This window comes from Eubalaena glacialis, chromosome 10 (assembly GCF_028564815.1).
Source record: "Eubalaena glacialis isolate mEubGla1 chromosome 10, mEubGla1.1.hap2.+ XY, whole genome shotgun sequence".
NCBI lineage: Eukaryota > Metazoa > Chordata > Mammalia > Artiodactyla > Balaenidae > Eubalaena > Eubalaena glacialis.
The window spans coordinates 17,894,955-17,915,724 of NC_083725.1; positions in this window are offsets into that span (position 1 = coordinate 17,894,955).

The following is a 20,770-nucleotide window of genomic DNA, read 5'->3' on the forward strand; positions in this document are numbered from 1 at the left end:
CAAGTAAGGCAAGTAAAAGACTTTTGGGGGGGGATTAAACCACTAAGTGTAGAGGTTGTTCATTACTATAGTGTAATCTAGCCTACATAGATACTTCATTCCTAGAAAGAACCTGGGTAGAGGGAAGGGAAAAGACATGAGCATCACTTTGAAGATAAGAGGGGTCAGAGTGCTATCTTTGTGGAATACGACCATGAATCAACCAAAGAGACAGGGAATCTGGATTTTCTTATGGACATAACAATGCTAACATAGGAACAAGACATAAAAATTTGCTATCTTTAGACGTAGGGTGATAAAAGAGGAAAATGCACTCTTTTGTTTCCTGGCCCTTTAAATGCTTGGATTCTTGGCACCTGAAGTGGATCTCCTACTAGTTCTTGGACTTAGAATTTCTGTCCCCTCACCCATCTCTGGTCTTGGTAACAATCCTCAAATGGTTTATATCTCTGGATTTGGCATACTGAATTTCTTACATTACTTGACTCCTACTAGGAGGTTTGTTTTTTGTTTTGTTTTGTTTTGTTTTTAGTTTATTTGACATTCTTGACAAAAAATCCTGGCTCAGTTAACAGAAATAAAGATACTATAATAATACCCATCATCATAACTAGTTACCCCACATAGTAGGAATACTCACTTAATGAGGGTCAGCAACCCACTGCTAAGGGTACAACATGGTTGCCAAAATTATACAAGATAGTTTGTAGTAGAAGCTCACCAAATATAGATTTTAGCCAAATGCCCAAAGGTCAAGTGTGAAAACCACTATTCAGCTAAAGCCAAGCCAAATAGCCATTGTAGAAGGCAGTTATGGGATGTAAAATATATTACTTTATTTATGTCTACACAAAATTTATATTTATACAAAATCTATTACTTATATTTTTATAATATAGAAAAAACATTATTATTGCAATTTTATCACTAAACTTAGAAGTGAAATTTGACATTTTAAGCTTATCATGTGACCACAGGAGCAGTATTTGCTTAGCGTGGTCAGCTCCTATATAGCACATTTGTGAGATAAAGTAACTCATTAAAATTGGTAAAAGAACAAGAAATTGGGAGCCACCTAATTTTTCCCTTGTGTTTTCTTCTTGCATTCTACTCTATTATTCTTTATTATAACTAGTTTTTCTAGGTGATTTTGGAGTTTTCTCTTCTCATGAAATTTGAAGGTCACAAAGTTGACATTCATACTTCATTCTCACAAGACATAAAGAATTCCCAAAAGAAACTTTCCTTGAGAGAATCATGGCCTAAATGGAATTACAAAACTAAGTTTTAAATATGGTTCTTAAAGCCTATTTTAATATCTAGTCATGTTATAAATATTAGAACTATGGCATAATCATATTTTTATTATTCTGCTTTTAAATTCTTACAAATATTTATTTGCTGACCAAGGATAACTTCCTGAAGTTACCCAGCTTCCCTTAATTTTTGTATTAACTGCTAACTTATATCCTTATATTTAAATATTCTTAATTATTTTTGTACAAAAAGTGAACAGCCTTCATAATTGTTCCATTTTATAATTGCAATAATAAATATGCCTTCATAACTTTAATGGGCTGAGAATGTTTGTATATAAAATACACAAAGAGATTTTCATTCTATGTAACATCTAGAATGCTCACTTACATTTAAAGGTATCAGCGAAAAATCTGAATAACATGTCATGTTTGTATTACTCACGTTGCTAAACCATTTAGACATAATAGTAAACCACAGGACGAAGCTGTTATTGATCATGGACAAGTTAAAGGTGGCAAAAGTTACATTTAAACATATGTCTAGGCTACTCTAACATCCAAAGACTAATGATGAAGCCAAGGCTGAATACCAGGTTTTTTGGCCAGATTCGTAGGATAAAGTTAAACTTTGGTGTATATCTAGTGTGTACAAATGATACTTTGAAGACAAAGTCTCTATCTAGAATTTACAGGAAGGTGAATGCCAAAGACCACATTCACACCAGGCACAATTTAATAGGGGAAGCACTCCTGCTCTCTCAGCAAATCAGCTCAATCATGGGATTGAGCTGCGTTAGCAAAGGGCTCCAGGGGCAGCTAAGAAAGCAAAATCCACAGAAACAAAGAAAGGATGGAGAAACACACTCTTTCCTAGCTTTGGTAAAGAAAAATATTTACACTAACTAAATAGAAAGCTTATCTAAAATGCCCAGCCAAAAAGAAAAATAAAAAGGAATAGGAACATTGTAAAGCAATTATACTCCAATAAAGATGTTAAAAAAAAAAAAAAGAATAGGAAATAGATGATGAGGCAAAGGTCTGGACTATCGTCCCACCTCTGCTATGTATTGACTGTTCCACTTTAGCCCACCTAATCCGCCTGAGCCTGAGTTTCCCATCTATAAAATGTAGGTAACAGTATCTACATTACCAAATCGGTAAAGTATTAGAAAGATGAAAGTTTGGTCAATTCTAAATTTCTGCATAAAATAAATGGATTTTAAACATCCAAGTAAGCCCCTCACCAAAAACTCTTATTCTCTTCTGCTTACTCCCTCACCTTTCCAGTTTGATTGGTACTATTTCAATCATGCTTACATGTTACACTATAAAAACAATATTAGAAAATATGACCGTAATTCCCATTTTACAGATAAGGAAACTGAGGCACAGAGCTAAGATTACATAGCTAGGAAGCATCATAACACATAATCTACTGACAAGATCAAATTTTCTTTAGTAATAACAATAGTATACAAGAAATTACTCTCTATTTTTCCCATCTCCAACCTACAGTGATATAAGGCAGCAGGCTGGTCAGGTGTGCCTGCCCTGCAGAATCAAACTTTCCCATGATCTTACTTGAGGGACATTGAGAAGTGGGAAGCCAATTTTTGCTGCATAAGCCATGCCCTCCAGTCCAACTTATATCAGTAAAAGAGGCAATCTTTGATCTCCATCTTTCTGACTATTTTGTTCCTCTCGGTTTAGAATTCAAGAGGGACGCATAGGGGAGCAATTTATTAGAGCCCCTCAAAACCTAGACTTGTGTCCAGGATTCACCGCTCAACAGATGTGTGTGATCATGAGTTAGTGATTTAATCCATCCAGAGCTCTGTTTCTTCATCCCTAAAATGGAGAAAATAAGAGAAACTACTTCAAGGATTGTTTGGCAGGATGACAAGGTATAAGCCAAGAAGAGGGTTCAGCTGAGTGACTGGCACATTTTAAGTACTCAAGAAATGTTACTATTATATTTATAATTTAATATTTTAATTCATTTCATACTTTATTATTATAATTCTTATCTTTGCTGCAGAAATGTATTGCTCTGTTTCTTTTAAAAAACATTCTTCCAGCATTGATATCAGCTAATGCCCCAAACCCACCTCCACCCAATCCATGTGGAAAGGGATTTGAAACATTAGCTGATATAGGTGAAGATGGGTTTGAGCATTAACTGATGTCAGTGGAGATGGGATCGGGATATTACTGATACCAGCAGAGATGAGTTTGGGGCCTTGGCCGGTATCAGTGCTGAAAGAACTGGTTTAAAAGGAAAACACAGCACTAAAATTCTGGGGCAAAGATCGAAATCGGACTATTGTCAGAACACAGAAAATAAGAGAAATCCAATTGTGTAAAGGAAGAAACAAGTTTTACCATGTGTATATGTGTTCTAGGAGGGAGTGCAGGAGTCAGGGAAATCAATACCTTGCAAATTGCTAGCACTCAGAGGTTGGCAGTTTATCACTTCCAGAGAGAGAAGGGAAGAAGCAGGTTTTAGAAGCACGCTTTCCAGGAACACCACAAACAGACACAAATGGTGCCCACATAGGACCACTTAGATAAAGCTCAAATTCAGAGAGACAGATACTTGCAACAAAGGCCTGTAGGCCAGTGTGCCATGGTTACCTTCCTGTTGCAGGTGATCACTCCAGATACCTCTTGCAAGTTTAAGCTGGAGTTTCTGCTTGGTATCAGAGGAAAGCAACTGACATATAAATGGCAACAACGATGATGATTATGACTGACAGTTCCACCTAATGTTTATTGATTCCTGTGTGCCACGCTAAGCAATGTGCGTTCATTATCTCATTTCATCTTCACAACAATCCTACGAGATGGAAATAATTTTAACTCCTCCAGTTTTCTAACGAGGAAACTGTGGTCAGAGAAGTTAAGTGGGTTTGCCTACATTCACAAAGCTAGAAACTCATAGATTTGGGCTACAAACCTGGCTTATCAGTGAGGAAGAAAAATTCTCACATAAGATATAAGAAATCCTTTTGTAAAAATACAGTGGTAGAAGGAAACGACTCATAAGAAGTGGATTTGGAAAGATCCCAAACAGCAGAGGTAAAAAAAGAGAAACCTTTATATTCTTATAAATATAGAGTTGAGGCTCTTTTGTAGAAGATTCTTCTGAATATGCTAAAAAAAAGAAAAACTATACCATGCTTTTAGAAATGCCAAGAAAAGAAAAAACTTCCCAAACACCACAGGAGGATGAGACATGCAAAACTCTCTGCTATACTTCAGAGAAGCGACCATTGAATCACACAGGGACATGTGCTTATTTTTCCTGGAGCGTGTATCCAAGAGAAGCTGAAGAGTCTTAGCAACCCTATGAGTGTACAAATAACATATTCAAGAGATGATGTAATTGTGAAATGAAGCAAATTGAAGATCATGCTAACTTTCATTACTTCCTACAGACAGCCATAGCTTTAAAGATGAGCAGTGTATAGGAAAGTGAATTATTAGCCACACACGTGGCATTGGCCAAAGTCTTGGTTCCCTGAACCATGACCAATGCCAGTACAATGAGCATTTTGAAAGGGATTAAAAAGAAAGCTAAACAAATATATAAAGCCCTGTGCTCGCACACTGTGGAGGAAACAAGATGAATTAGCTTTGCCCTAAAAGTTGCTCATTACACAAGTAAGCAGTATTTGGAAGACATATCTGTAGATACATAGGGGAGTTTTAAAGTTATAATAAGAATTTACTATGTCAAATTTGTATCAGATTAAAAGATCTATGTGAAAAGATGGGTTTTTAAAAAAAATACAAATGATCAAAATTGACCAAGATAAGAATTATCATAGGTAGTCAAAACTCTGCCACTAATTCAGGTCCAGGGGGTTTCTTTAAGATACGTTCTATCAAGACTTAAAATAACAAATAATTCTGGTGCTACTTAAACTATTCCAGAGCATAGTAAAAGATAAAAAATTGGAGAATGAATTGACCACAAACTCCTGTCTCCACTTCCTGACCTAAATCCTTAAAAATGGCATAAAAGATATTGTTTAAAGGAATAAATTCATAAACACACTATAAAACGAAAATGTATACCAGTGATCATGAGGAATCCATGAAAAATAGAATATACACATGGGGTTGGATCAACAGAAGAAATCATTGTCCAAAACATATAAGAGGACTCTTAGGAAAGGTGGCAATGACTTTGGAAGTATCAATACTTCAAGTTGGAGGTGTAGACGCGGGGGTCAGGAAGGATCCCTGGCGAAACATCTAGGTGATTAAAGAAATATATTTTGAATGTCCAGATGAGTTGACCCCATAGGACAATGACATCCCATGTCCATTTATACCAAGGAACAGCCAACAGAACATTAGTCTCTGGGCTAAAACTATGAATATGGGTACCTGGGCAAGAGAGGAAGGACAACATATTAGGCTACTTGCAGCATCCAGGAAGAAGCTGGAAACCCATGCCCCCCAAATAAATATTTTTACCTCCTTGAAATATAGCCTACTGTTTCAGTACCACAATCACTTAAGGCAGCATTGTTCACCCCCAAAATTAGCATCCACTGAAATTAGAATAGGGAAACTCTCATACAAGATGACTATGCAGCAAGAAGCACCTAACATTCTGGAAATTCACTACATAAAACAGCACCAAACTCAACAAACAGGACACTCAAGAAGATAATTAAAGGAACAGGACATTTTTTTAAATCAAGGTAATATTCTCAGAGGAACAGGACAGAATATTATATCAATTAAATAAGAACAGGCTAAAAAATGAGGAATGAAGAAATAATATTACAGAATTGCTGTAAAGACCTAACTGATGGGTGGCTTAAACAGTAGAAATTTATTTCTCAAAATTCTGGAGGTTAGATGTCCAAGGTCAAAATGTTGGCATAGTTGGTTTCCTCTAAGGCCTCTCTGCTTGGCTGGTAGATGGCCGTCTTCTCTATGACTCTTCAAATGGTTTTACCTCTGTACCAACCTGAGTCCTAGTCTCCTCTTACAAAGACATCATTCTTTATTACTGGAAATAGAGTCATTAGTGTCTTTAAATCTAATCAGATCAGAGAACCAATTCCAGATACCCCAGAACCAATTCAGAAAACTCATCCTTAAGATTCTGTTCCTCTAGAACCACTGTCAGTACAAAAATCTGTATTAGTCCGGATTCTCCAGAGAAACAGAACGAAGAGGATGTATATATAGCCAGAGAGAGAGAGAGAGAGAGAGAGAGATTTATTGGCTCACAAGATTGTGCAGGCTTGGAACATCCAAAATCTGCAGGGTAGGCTGTCAGGCTGGAGACCCAGGGAAGAGTTGTAGTTTGAGGCCAAAGGCAGTCTGCTGGGAAAATTCCCACTTCTTGAGGAAAGGTCAGTCTTTTTCTATTAAGGCCTTCAAATAATTGGATGAGGCCCACCCATATTATGAAGGGTAATCTGCTTTAATCAGAGTCTACTGATTTAATGTTAATTTCATGTTAAAAATATTACAAAAACATCTAGAATAATGTTTGACCAAATACCTGGGTACTGTGGCCTAGTCAAGCTGACACAAAATTAACCATCACAGGAACTAGTAGTTTACCCAAAGTGTTTGACATATTAAAGAGAGTTTTATTATTCTAACATAGAGTATAGGGGAAAATGTATAAGTACGCAGAAAATTAAGCAAACAACAGAAGATAATTATCAACATCAAAATAAATTATATAAGTAATGAAAATTTAATCATAGTATACCATGTGATTCATTTATAGAAAGATTTATATAATCCTAGTATGGTAGGCAAGATTATGCCAAGCCCCTGCCCCAGATGGCCACATCTTAATCCCTGGAACCTGTGAATATATTAACTTACACTGTAAAGGGACTTATAGATGTGGTTAAGTTAAGGATCTTAAAAAGGGAGATTTTCCAAGTGAGCCCAGAGTAATCAAAAGGATCCTCATAAGAGGGAGGCAGGAGGGTTGGCATGAGAGAAAATGATGGGCAACTAAAGCAAAGGTCAAAGAGTCAGAGAGATTTAAAGATGTTACACTGCTGGTCTGGAAAATGAAGGAAGGGACCATGAGCTAAGGAATGCAGGTGGTCTCTAGAAGCTGGAAAACACAAGGAGCTTCCAGAAGGAACCAGCCCTGTTAACATCTTCACTTTACTCCAGTGAGACTGATATTTTACTTCTGACCTACAGCATGTAAGGTAATAAATTTGTGTTCATTTATGCCACTAGTTTGTGGTAATCTGTTACAGCAGTAATAGGAAACTAATAAACCCAGTAATATGAAATCCTGAGTAATTAATCAAAATCATAGTCTTCTGGGAGGAAGAGAAGGGGAAAGATGTGTGTGTGTGTGTGTGTGTGTGTGTGTATGGGAGAGCAGTAGGGTAAGAGAAATGAACACTTATCTCCCTATATAATAAGCTAATGAATATATCAAAAATAGATAATAAGTCTAGAAAGCAGAACTTAAGGAATAAGGATGTAGGGAATTGCTCTTATGCATTACAAGCTTTGTCAGACAAATGCCATTAATCTATGTACCTATATAATTTTAATTTAAAAATTAAAATAAAACTAAATCAAAAAGGTTACCAACTTCATACTCTGAAAGAATTATTAGAGGATATACTCCAAAAGGAGAAATAAATGAATTCAGAGAAGACACAGGTCATAAGAAGCAAGGGCAAGCAAAGAAACTAAAGAAGCCTAAATGTAAAAGGTTAATAATCTATATTGAGAATCCCAGATGATCTCAATATAGATGATGGTGAAGGAAAGAAGATAGGAACAAGCCCTGCTAAGGTTCTTGGTGTTTGTTTGCTCTGGTTTTGGCAAGCCATAGATACTGATTAACTCTAGATATTAACGCCTAAATAAAAATTAAAGGTATATTAATATTTTTCGTGTTAATATTAAAATGAGAAATAGAATGCATACCTTTCAAATCACTAGAGGAGGTTCTAGTTCTAGTATGGCTAAGTAAGCTTATAATGAGCAGATTTTCACACAAATAACTATTATAAAATCTAGCGTGGAAGGAAGAGAAACTAAAAGTAGGCAGATTCTGGAAAGGGGTTGATATTTGAAAAACAAGAACAGTACTGGTGTGTTTCTTGTCTTCACAGCTTTGAGCCTAAGGAAAATTTTAGACTGTACTATACAGGGCATCTAAAACTCCTAAAGCAAATCTTCCACTTTTCTGACTTGAAGAGTCAGAAAAGAGAGCCAATAGAAAGAAACTGGAAAGTGAGAGGAGAACCCTAGAAATGAGAGAGATAGACGGAGATATCCCCAAATGCTGTGTGCAGTCTTTAAACAAATCTCTGGCTGTCCCCAGACCATGCATGTGCAGGGCAGATTCTAAGCTGCTTAGCAAAGGATAAAGAACTGAACTGAGATTTGAACTGCTTCCCAAGGAACAGGTTTGCACTGTGAGTCCAACCAAGTCAACTGAGTGCTAAAACAATAAGAATAAATAAACAATACTTATCAGAGGAATATAACAGAATCCATAGTCTTTACAACATAATATTTACAATATCTAGAATTCAATCCCAGACATTTCTATTCATGAAAGAACAGGAAAATGTGACCCATTTTCAGGAGGAAAAAAACATTCAGTGGAGACTAACCCTAAGATGACTCAGATGTTGGAATTAGCAGATTTTAAACTATTCTCAATGACATGAAGAAAAATATTCTTGCAATACATAAAAACATAGGAAATGCTAGCAGAGAAATAGACACTAATTTTTTAATGTAAATTTTAGAACTAAGATTTGTTTAAAAAGTCACTGATGTACTCAAAAGCAGGATGACGATTATAGAGGAAAGTCAGTGAACTTAAAGATAAATCAGTAGTTATTCAGTACATCAAAAAATTTTTTTAGATGAACCAAGACTCAGGGACAACATCATAAAGTTTAACATAGATGCAGTTGGAATCTGTCAAAAGTTCAGAAACAGCCAAGGTAAAACCAATGAATCACCAAAGTAGTAATTAGGAAAAGTTTATTATGTACACAGCAAAAAGACAGTTTGTGAACCTGGAGCACTCAAATCAAACATGGAATGAGGCTCCAGGGTAAGGAGACAGTGACTGTTTATTCTTCACAGTGATTAATTCTAACATTAGAATTTTCTTAAATGATAGGGAATTGGTCAGTGGTTACCTCATATCAGCAGTTCAAGTTTTGCTTATGATTTCGAGTCATAAACAAGAAATGACCTAGGTCAAGTTATTCTTGTAAAGTAAGCTAAATTAAACTTTGCTTGTATGACTAAAGTAGTTTTGTCTGCTCAGGGAATTTTCAAGGCTGGTCTCCATTTGTTTTTTATTTTAACAAGTCCCATAAGGAAAGGAGAGAGTGAATATAGAAAATAAGTGGGGGGGGGGGTAAAGAAATCACAACCCAAAATGTCCTAAGCTTAGAAAAAGAAATAAACTTACAGATTCAAGTACTTCATAGAGCCCCAGGCAGGATAGATTTGAAGAAAACCACTCCTAAGCACATTAGAGATAAACTGCTGAAAACTAAAGATAAAGAGAACATCTTGAAAGTAGACAGAGGAAACTGACACAATACATAAAGAGTGAATAATGACTCAAATGATAGCTGACTTCTTATTGGATATAACAGAGGCCAGTAAACAGAGGAACAACATCTTTAAAATGCTTATGAATAACAACTGTCAACACAGAATTCTATACCAAGCAAAAGATATCCCTCATGAATGAAGGTAAAATAAAGCATATTCAGGTAAAATAAGCTAAGAAAATTTGTTGTCGGTACACACTGCAAGAAACACTTGTGACTTAACAAGCTTTCCAGGTGATTCTGATACACATTAAAGTTTGAAAACCACTGATTTAAATGGGAATTTGGCACCATGTACGAGGTTAACACAGAAGCTCTTCACCATCCTCTTTAACTCTGAGTCCTATGATTGCATGATTTAATAACATGCAGTAAGGAATTTTGGCTGGCTGAGCTAGACCTCAGATGTTGTTAGTGTGGACAACATACTTTTGTGAGCTATGGCACAAACAATGCTGCTACAGGACCCCAGTGCAAAAATGTAGCATAGAGTTTTAGGGTATTCTCCTGACCTGTAACCTGAAATCTAGCACAACTGCGGCAAGCCAAGGATCACTAGCTTTATTAGCATTAGGAGGAGGCAGTTTCTGAAGGCAACATTACCCAGAGTGTAAAATAAAGCCATGGAAGTCCCAATGATGCTCCTTCAAGTAGCTTTGCAAGCATTGCTTGTCAGCAGGCATGAACCAAAACAGAGAGGGGTGGAAGAGGCAAACACAGAAAAGACCAGCAGATGGTTCATAGGCACACACGAGGCACCCATTTGGGGATGTTCAGAAACAGATGGGAAGACTTTTTGTTCAGATGTAGTGCAATGGAGGATTATGAAGTTCCTGCTTGGGCTAGTAGAAAGTTCAGAGGTACTTAAATATGGTAACAGGGTATGCAAGTCTCTTCATTTGGTGTAGCCAGGTAACATTTGGACTTCAAAGGCCTTTGTATGGCAAAAGACTGGTCGAGTGGTAGGAAAAAGATGGTGGAAAAAGAATGCAAAGATAGACCCTAGCTGTTGGCTATAACATTACAAGCAGAAGTGAATGGAATATTTTCAATGTCAACATGTTGAAGCTCTATGGTGTCACGCACTCTGGTGGGATAAGGGGAAAGAGACTTCCGCTCTGCAGTTGACTCAAGGGTGAGAGTCTAACTGGGAAGTGGGCTGTCATAATGGCATGAGAAGCAGTACGGTGTTGTGGTTAGGATCTGAGTTAGGAATTGTACAGATCTGGGATTAAATCTCAGGTTACTGGTTTGCCCTTCATGTGACCTTGACTATTTTATTTATCCTCTTTGAATTTTAGGTTCCTCATCTGTCAAATGGAGATAATAATAATGGTCTCTCATCCTTAGGATTGTGTATGTTGTCTCCAACCAGTTTGACATTTTATTTTTCTAGAGGAAATTTAGGAAGTTTCTTCATTTCTGATTTTCCCCTTCTATAGAAAGCATTGTTGATAAATTCTGAGCTACAAAGAGAGGACAGCTGGGAAGAACTGTGAAGAACTTGGAACCAGTCAGGAGAGGGTTCTGAGCACAAGAGATCTAGTGGAAAGGGGCAGTGTCAGCACCAAGGGGTGTCATGTGGCTTGTGATTGTGCATGAAATTTCTTTCATATTTACCTATAATAAGATTCATACCATGTATTGTACACTGGAAGGAAACGTACATTATTTTCCATACTGATGTTTGTACTAGTTGCCTGGATCATTTTTGTGACCCCTTCCTTGCCCCACCAAAGACTTTGTAAAGCTAGGAAATGTTTGCTCACTCACTACATTAGATGTTTCAATCCAGTTTCATGACAATCTCTCTGAGCAGGCCAAAGTAAATCATCTCCTTATGAAGATAACTCAGATTTGGGGATACAGCTGGTACATGCCCAGGGGAATTAATAACTGCGTACGAAATCCATTGTGAGACTCTTTCCTTCTGAAGCCCTCAGGAAATCTTGCCATATGATGTAACCTTGAATTGTTCTCCCTCTTCCTGCCCAAATGGATCATTTATTACTGTGTTTTTGATAACACTTTTCCAACTCTATGCTTTCCACACTTTGGGATTTCAAAAATTAGTAATCCTTCCCTCCCTCTCCCCTTCCTTCCATGCTTTCCTTCCTTTTTTTCTCTCCCTCCCTTCCTTTCTTCTTTTCTCACTTTCTTCTTTCCTTCCTTTCCTCCTCGCAATTCTTAAATAAATTGCAAATTTTCTGTAAAGGTTAGGGAATGATGTGTTGTCTCATAAACAGAACTCCTTAAACTATATAGGAAAATTAAGCTTAAATAGAAGTTTTGCTGATAAATGCAAGAACAGGGATCTTCCAGGTACAATATATAAACAAGGGTTGAAACTGCAGACTTTCTTTCCACTTCCTTCCTATCTCCTCCTCTTTTTAATACTATCTCCTTCTAGTCAAACTTTTCCTCTTCTCTCTTCCTCTATGCTGCTCACATTTCTGGGATACCATTATTTTGTACCCTCTATTTCCTTTTTCTTTTGGCACGCCTTTCTCTTTTCTACTTAATCCTCTATCCTAATTCTATTCAAGGGCAGGAAATACAGTTGTTAAAAGAAAACACTCTAAAGTCAGACCTCTCAAATCTGGTCCAAGCTACTGATCATTGATGTGATTTGGGGCAGATTATTTAACCTCCTTCTGTGTCAGTTTTCTCATCAGTAAAATGGGATGATCTTACTACCTCCCTCAGGGGTGATTATGCGAAGAGAAATAATATCAGTATTAAAAATCTTTCATAAGTGGTAGATACGCAGTCAACTCCCCAGGCCCCCCATGGCCTGAACTCACCCTGGGCATCCTGGGCAGCCACTTGACCTTGCAGGCTTCCTCCTTTGTCAGGAACAGTGCAAAGGCAAGGGGGGTCAGACACGGGGCACAGGCTCACTCATAGCTGTCACAGCCAGGCTGTCTCCAGTGAGTCACCTTCATTAGGGGAGAGCCACTCGGGTACCAATGAGAAGTATGGGGCTTCCAGAAGGACCTGTGGCGGGGGATGGCATCAGAGAGGGCCGGGGCCACAGCCTACTTGTCTTGAGAGGTTCTCAGCCAAGGAACGAGGCCAGGAAACTGCTTGAGAGGAGACACGTGACACGCACACTGTGGCCCAAGACCCCCAGCAACCACAGCCACCAGAAGCAGGCTGAGGCCTGGGTCAGGTGGTCACATGAGGCTGGATGCAGTCACTCTGCAGGCCCTCCACCAGGCCTGGGGAGGCAGAAACTGTGTGTAACTCTTCTGAACACTTTCCCTGACCAAGTGGATCCAATGGTTCTGATGGGCGCTGCCACCTCTGACTCATACCAGGGACCTATAGTGACGACAGAATGGGCAAAAGTCCACTCAAAGCAATGTGGAGAAGAACAAAGGCACAACCAGACAGCTCCCATGCCCCCCCGGGTCCATGGCACCCAACATTCTCCTGCACTAAGCTGCTGCTTTCCATACCCCTGAGGAGTGACATTGTTTTCTGACTTTCAGAAAATGCTCAAAATTTTTCCATCTGCTATTGGTTCTCTTCCTTGTTTCCTAAAATTGTTATTAATTTATTCATTAAAAATATTATTTCTGCCATTTCTTTGGTTGGGTTGGGAGAGAGGTGAAAGGAAGGAAGAAGTAGTGGCATATTATTATTTATTGTACTTGCTGGCAGTGAAGACATACTGACTACAGGTGATCTAACATGAAATAGAGGTTTGACTGTATTATCTAATGTAATAAAAAAAACAATCCACAGAAGCACTAAAAGTACTAATATAAGGAACAAATCTTACAGTGGAAGAAAGAAGCTGGAAGTGACCTAGATTCCTCATCTTTCCCAATGACGACTCAATGAATTCCATCTAATGTCAGTATAATCAATAAGAAGTATGAACTTAAATTTACGGTATACCACCTACCAACCTAAAACAGAAATAATTAACTCTTTGAAGGGAGTGGTATTCCGTGTGATACCATTCTATTGTACTTAGCCTTGCTTTTAACGTATATATGTGTTATATATTTATATATATCTTTATTTCAAATTTTTTAAAAATAGGATTTGTGACATGTAATTTTCGTCACAGATAAATGAAGCCTGAACATCTCAGTTACACTAATGATTATACGTACCTATAATCACAGCAGTTTCATTGGAAATTCTGCCAGATTTACTACCCTTATTGTGGATTTCAACTCACCATGAGAAAAGCAATGATGGATGTGACTTCATCCATTTCCTTGTAACAAAGGGATTATGGACCCTCATATTCTTTTTCACTTTTTATTGAACATTTTCAAACATTTAGATAAATAGGTAGAATGGACTAATATAATTAATCCTCAGATACCTATCATCTGGTTTTAACAATGATTAGAATTTCACTATCACTACTATTTTACTATCATTGTATCTTTTTCCATTTATTTAGTTTTGTCCCATTTATTTTCCACTTGTTTTGTTTTGGCAAAAGTATTTTAAAGTAAATGTCAGACAAATGAAACTTAATTTCCAAATACGTATGTACGCCTCTCCTTTTTAAAACATGGCGTTTCTTACTTAAGGTCAATGCCATTATCATTCCCAACAAGATTTACAGTATTATCTTAGTTCTATCAAGTATCCTGTTCATATTCAAAATTCCCCAATTGTCCCCAAAACATCTTTTACAAGTTCAAACCAGGATTCAATATATAATCATACATTTTAATAATTGGATCTTACATCTCTTAAGTCTTTCTTTCTTTAAACAGTTTTATTGATGTATAATTGATATACAAAAAACTGTACATGTTTAATGTGCACAATTTGAGCTTGGGCATGTTGTGGCCGAATTCTGGCCTCTGTACACCAGCACTAAATTGAATCTCGGAGACAAAGTTTTGGGTGAAGCAGAAAAGAATAGCTTTATTGCTTTGCTAGGCAAAGGGGGGCCACAGCAGGATAATGCACTCAAAACTGTGTGTCCCAGCCTGGGGAAGGGGGGTGTTTTGAGGAGTCTTATAGTAATGGTTCAGGGAGCAGGGTTGTTGATTAGGATCAGGGTACGTGCAGGGCCTGCATTCCTTCCATCCAGAGATCATCTGGAGACCGTCAGGACTGGTCTTGTGATGGGCTTCTGTGGTTCTCAAGGTTATCGAACTGTGACCTTCTCTCTGGAATGAAGAATGCTTACAAAGAAGGGAGTGTAAAGGGGAGTGTTCTTAAAAGAGAAAAATACCAGGTGTGGATATGCAACTAAGCAGAAAAACAAGTCATCTGTAAAAAACAAGTCAGAGTGAATTAGATCAGAGTATGATGGGGGTTGTTTCAAATAGACTTTATAAATTTATCTGGAACAAAACATGTAACACTCATGAAGCCATCACCACAATCAATGTAATAAACATATCCATCACCTCTAAAAGTTTCCTTGAGCAAATTGGTTATTTTTGTTTAGTTTGTGTTTGTGTGTGTGTGTGTGTGTGTTAACATGAGATCTACTCTCTTAATTCTTTAACTGCACGTTGTAGGATTAACTATAGGCATGATATTGTACAGAAGTTCTCTGGAATTTATCCATCTGGTGCAACTGAAACTTTATACCCACTGGACAACTTCACGTTGCTCCACCCCCCACCCCTGGCAACCACCATTCTACTTCTTAAATCTCTTTTAGTCTAGAACAGTTATCTCACAACTTCCTTTGTTTTTTTGACATTGACTTGTTGAAAAATGAGGCAGTTGTTCTGCAGAATAACCCATCTTCTGAATTTTCTCATTGCTTCCCCAAGGTGTTAGTTAATTTGTTCCATTACACTTCTAGGTTTCCTATAAACTAGAAATAGATCTGAAGGCTCAATTAGATTCTGGTTCAACATTTTGGACAAAAACACTTTATGTTGCATGAAGTGTTCAGAAGGCATGTAGTTGCCTACTGTCCCGCTTGTAGTGATGCTGAGTGGGTTTGGGTGGTGGCAGGCTGACTTCCCCATTGTGTAGATGCACTTTCCTCTTACAGCCAGTAAGTAACTTGTGGGGCAATGTTTGGGCGCTTTGTGAATATCTGTAATTACTTTAGCATCTATTAATAATTATTATCTAAATAGACAAATTCATTAGGAGCTTAAAAGCTGGTGATTTTCTAATTCTTTCCACATTTATTCCCTGGAACAATTCTGTTAAGTAGAACTTTCCTTCATCAGTTCAAGCTCTTTGATTTCCCTGAATACAATTCACACAGGAAAAGCAAGATGAATGCAAATTCTTTAACTTTAATTATCAACATTTAGAGTAAGGTATTTCTGTACTTCCTACCTCCAATGATGATAAATGAGATTTCTTCTCTCTCTCACTCCCTCTCCCTCTCTCCCATAAACTCAGAGACTTTTATATATTCAATGTGCTTCAAACAATTGCAGTCATTCTTTTCGGAGTTCACATTGCCCCATATTTGACCAGTGAGAGCCCCTTGAATTCCTTTTCGGACCCCTAAATGGAAGGGGACCTCAGTTTTCATTCTACAATTTCTGTTTATAAAAAGAGTTAAGTATTACATGTGAAACTTTATTCATGGCTGCTAGAAGCCTGAAAAAAAAATCAGGAGAGAAGTGAACTCAGAATTACCTTCCAATGTAAAAAGAATAGTGTGTGATATTGAGTGTAGGGGGCTAGGAAAAAAACTGTTAAGAAATGTCAGTTAGACATTGCAGGGATGGAAAAGTATTGGATATAAGTAAATCAAAAAGCAAACACAAATAACCTCAGGACCGTTTTTAGAATGTAGATGAAATTTTTAAAAGTTGTTTTTAGGCTACATTTTGACGTTTACATATCCCTGTCCACCAAAAGGGAGGAGAGAGAGAGTCAGAGAGACAGAGACGAAAAGAGAGAAACAGAGAAAGAGAGGGGAGAGGGAGGGAGGAAAGGGGTGAGAGAGAGGGAGAGAGAAAGAAAGAAACAGAGGCAGACTAGCTTGGTTCTTTCAAAAGCTTTTATGTATGAGTAAAATTGCTACCAAATTCATCCATCACCTGTAACCCATCTGCAAGTCCCAACTCTGAGAGTTACCTTGCCCTTACTTTATTCCATGTCTGACTCTTGATTCACTTCTTCGTTTTGAAATGGCCTTTGATTTCTGTTATATTTTTTCCACTAGTGACATCAATAAGGATTATTTCTTCTATTTTTATGGATGAAAATTTGAAGAATTATGCCACATTTCCCAGAATATTGTCTACTGTTTTGCTAATGGAGCAAGGCAATTGTCCTAAGCCAAAGTGGTTCAAGACATTGGGTATTTTATGATGCCAGTTGTTACACAAGGTACAGCCCAATTCAAAAGCAAGAAAGCCACAAATTTAAGCCAAAATCTAAATCCAGTTACTTAATTATAAAGCCAAAGATTACTTGCAGGATTTAACAGCAAGTTGCCTACAATAAAGTTGGCACTAGTAAAATATTTGGACTACGGGTCAAGAATGAGACTATGTCCAGGGGTGGGGTGAAGGCTGGCCATCCTGGGAGAAGATTCCTTTCTCACATTAGTTACTGGGAGAAATAAAGGCTAAAAGTCGAATGCTACCCCATACTACCGCTTCCACAAAGCATCAAAATGACCATATCATAATATTTACAGAAAAACATTCTGTTTCTTAACCATTATCTCTCCTATATCTTACCCAAGGTATAAAGTCTAAGAATTAAGAACAGTGACATAGATGAGATAGGAGCAGACATGTCTGTGAGGCAGAGAACATTTCAGAGGCAAGAGTGGGCATCAGGATTTAACATCTTTTGCTGCTATTATTCAGACTTGTTTTGATTTCATCACAGCCTTTGCTTGTTCAATCGGATGAGCATGAGAGACCAAAAGAATAGAAATATTTGGCTATGATGAATCTCTTCTATTAAAATTAGGCATCTTGACATATTAGAGTGGTACTATTGTATTGTGGCTTCCTTTCCTTGAAATGATGAACCGACTAATAGATTAAAAGAAGAGCATGAGGCATAGTGGGTGTCAATGAGTGTTAGTTGTTAACATTGACTTTGATGAGAAAGATAATAATAGCTTACATTGTTGAGCACTTATATTGTTCCAGACTTATTTTAGTAAATACTTTAAATCAATTCTTGAAAGTAGATACTAGTATCTGTTTTATAGATGATGAAACTGAAGTCCAGAGAGGTTAAGTAAGTTGTCCAAAGATACAGAGCTAGCAAGGGACAAAGTTGGGATTCAAATTCAGGCTGCTCACAGCCCAGTCTCTTAATTAGTATTTGATCAGGATTGCATTCATTTTTTGGCAGATACAATCAGCATTCATTCACTCATCCAGCAATTATATATTGAATGGCTCCTATTTCCATGCAATTGTGCCAGCCATGATAGATACAGAGCAAAATAAGACTGGAACTCAGCCCTTAAAGTGGAATCCAGTGACTATTTTCTCTTTTGAAGGACATCCTCAGGACAACCTACCCAAAGTTTTGTGCTTGTCCTGCTCATAAGGCCCCAGCCAACTCTCTCAGACCTCAAACTTTTCCTGGGGCCCAAACACCTCCACAACAGACCCAGAAGGAGGATCCACTGGACTCCCATCCAGTCCTGGCCTAAGTAGAGTGACCTGCAGAGAAGATGGAGGAGGGAAGTGGAAGCCTCCACCCTACTATGGGGCCAGTGGAGGAAAAGTGGGGAAGGTGTATCCCAAACACTGTGTGGTATGTTTGCTTGTACCTATTCTCACTCTTCCCAAATCCTTCTCTCTGAGATAATAATGTAGCATTATTTCAAATTTGCACATGAAAAAACAAGCTCGTTGACGTTAAGTGAATTTTTGAAGGTCATCCAACGAGTTAAGTAGCGATGACTGGATTTGAATTTAAGAATATTTAACCAGGGAATGATTCTCTTTCCAGTACGCCAGATGCCTCACACCTCTCAGGACCGGGCAGTGGTTGCTGGAGTCAGCTCCTACCATCTAGTGAGATCTGATGTGTGCCTTTCTTCCCAATTCTGTGTTCAGTAACATCATGCTGGTAGCTTGAAACCAGCCGTGGAGGGGAACATTTATACCACAAAAACCGGCAGATGCTACAAATCAGGGCTTTTTTGTTCCGATTGCTGGTTGTTGAACATTTACTTGCACACCAGTGGGATTTGGTAAATGGAGGACAGGTATGTGAACTAGGTCAGAAATGACTCTCTGTTGGTCTTCATGGTAGATCCAGGAAGAGTCCAATTAAGAGGAGGGCCAGCCAGGAAGTTACCAGGTACACCAGTCTAAAAGGACTCTAAGCCAAAGGTCAGCAAATTTTTCTGTAAAGGGCCAGATGGTAACTATCTTAGGTTTTGCGGGTCACATATTCTTCTTTGTTTTATTTTTACAAACCTAAAAAGGCAAAAACCATACTTAGCCCCTGTCCCCCAGGCTGTATAAATACAGGCTGCAGGCTGGGTTTGGCTGGCAGCCATCAATTTGCTGATTCCTAAACTAGCAGCAGATATGCAAAAAGGCAGAACCTATTTATTTATTTCCATTCTCCTTATAGAAAGTGCGCTTTGCAGGTGGAAGGAATACTTTCACCAGCTGCTTAAAGTATGGAACTCCACCTACCTCCTCCCTAAGTGTTTAACCTAGTAACAATGACTGATACCAAATGGCCTTCTGAGTAGGGCAGATCTTTTCAGTCACAGAGCTCTCATTTGGCTTAGTGAGATTTGCAGCTTGGGGGTCAGAGCTGAATTGCTCAAGACTATAGAAGCAGCACTGACCATTCCCTGCTTGGCCACCAGGAAACCCTCAGCTTGCATCTCAATATATGCTAGCCAAATCCTTGAAAAGTGCCACTCACTTATTTCTCTGCCCAGGTTGTACTTTGCAGGAAGGACATATTGTGTAATATATCCGAGACCCAGATAATGAAGACAGAGATGAATAGAAGAGACAAGAAACATATACCCACCTATATTTCAGAACATTTTTATTTCATCCCTCATCACCCCTCCCCTATTCCTAGGGTAACTTATATGTAGGAAATGGAGTGACCTTTCTTGTGCACCAGAATTCCTTTTTTCATGAAGTGCAGTAGAAGAGGAGGCATAGACAACTAGTTTTATTGGATCCAGAGCAGGTGAGGGTAGAGACAAACTGCCTGGTGATCAGGCCCCACTAAGGCTGCTTTTCCTTGTCCTACCTGCTGATGAAACTTCCACAAGGATTATGAGTTAACTCTTTTGGGGGCTGCTTCCCACAGTATCCTGTGGTGAGGACTCAGCCATGTGATAGGTTTAGATGAGAACCGAGGAGCGATATAGACAGGGCAAATGGAGAAGTGTAAGTTGCTTGACCTCAGGGAATAGAGTGGAGAGAGAATACTCTAGGGTGTGATTCTTAAATTAATCCCATTGCCAGATGCCAAGATGGGTATGTTAGAGTTACTATGTAAAAATAGAGACTTCTAAGCATCACTCAGGAAAAGCCTTATTTGGTTAGTCAGAATTAAGTCTGTCAATCAATGTCTTTTATAAGCTTCACAGATAGTTGTGGTACCCAAGCTCTTGGAGGAGCTGACTTTGAAAATACCCTTGTAGGAGAAAGCACTAATTCTCAGAGTGCGGCCTGTGGTAGTTTAGCAAGGGGTCAGGAGGTGTTTGAGTAGTTCTCAAAGAAAAACACTTAAATATTTTGTTTACTTATATTTCATAGATTTGAAATGAAATGCATTTTATCCTACCCCTCCTCGGGCTAGTTTGAGGTTGATTTCTATCACCCGTTTAAAAAAAAGTCTTGTCTAATAGAGAGGACTAAAGCCATGAAAGACTTGATATAATTATCAGGCAAAATTACGATTTTCCCCAAATTTCTCCATATTCTTAATAAAAATCGCTTACTCAAAGGTGGTGCATGAGTCATAAGGTCTGTTCGG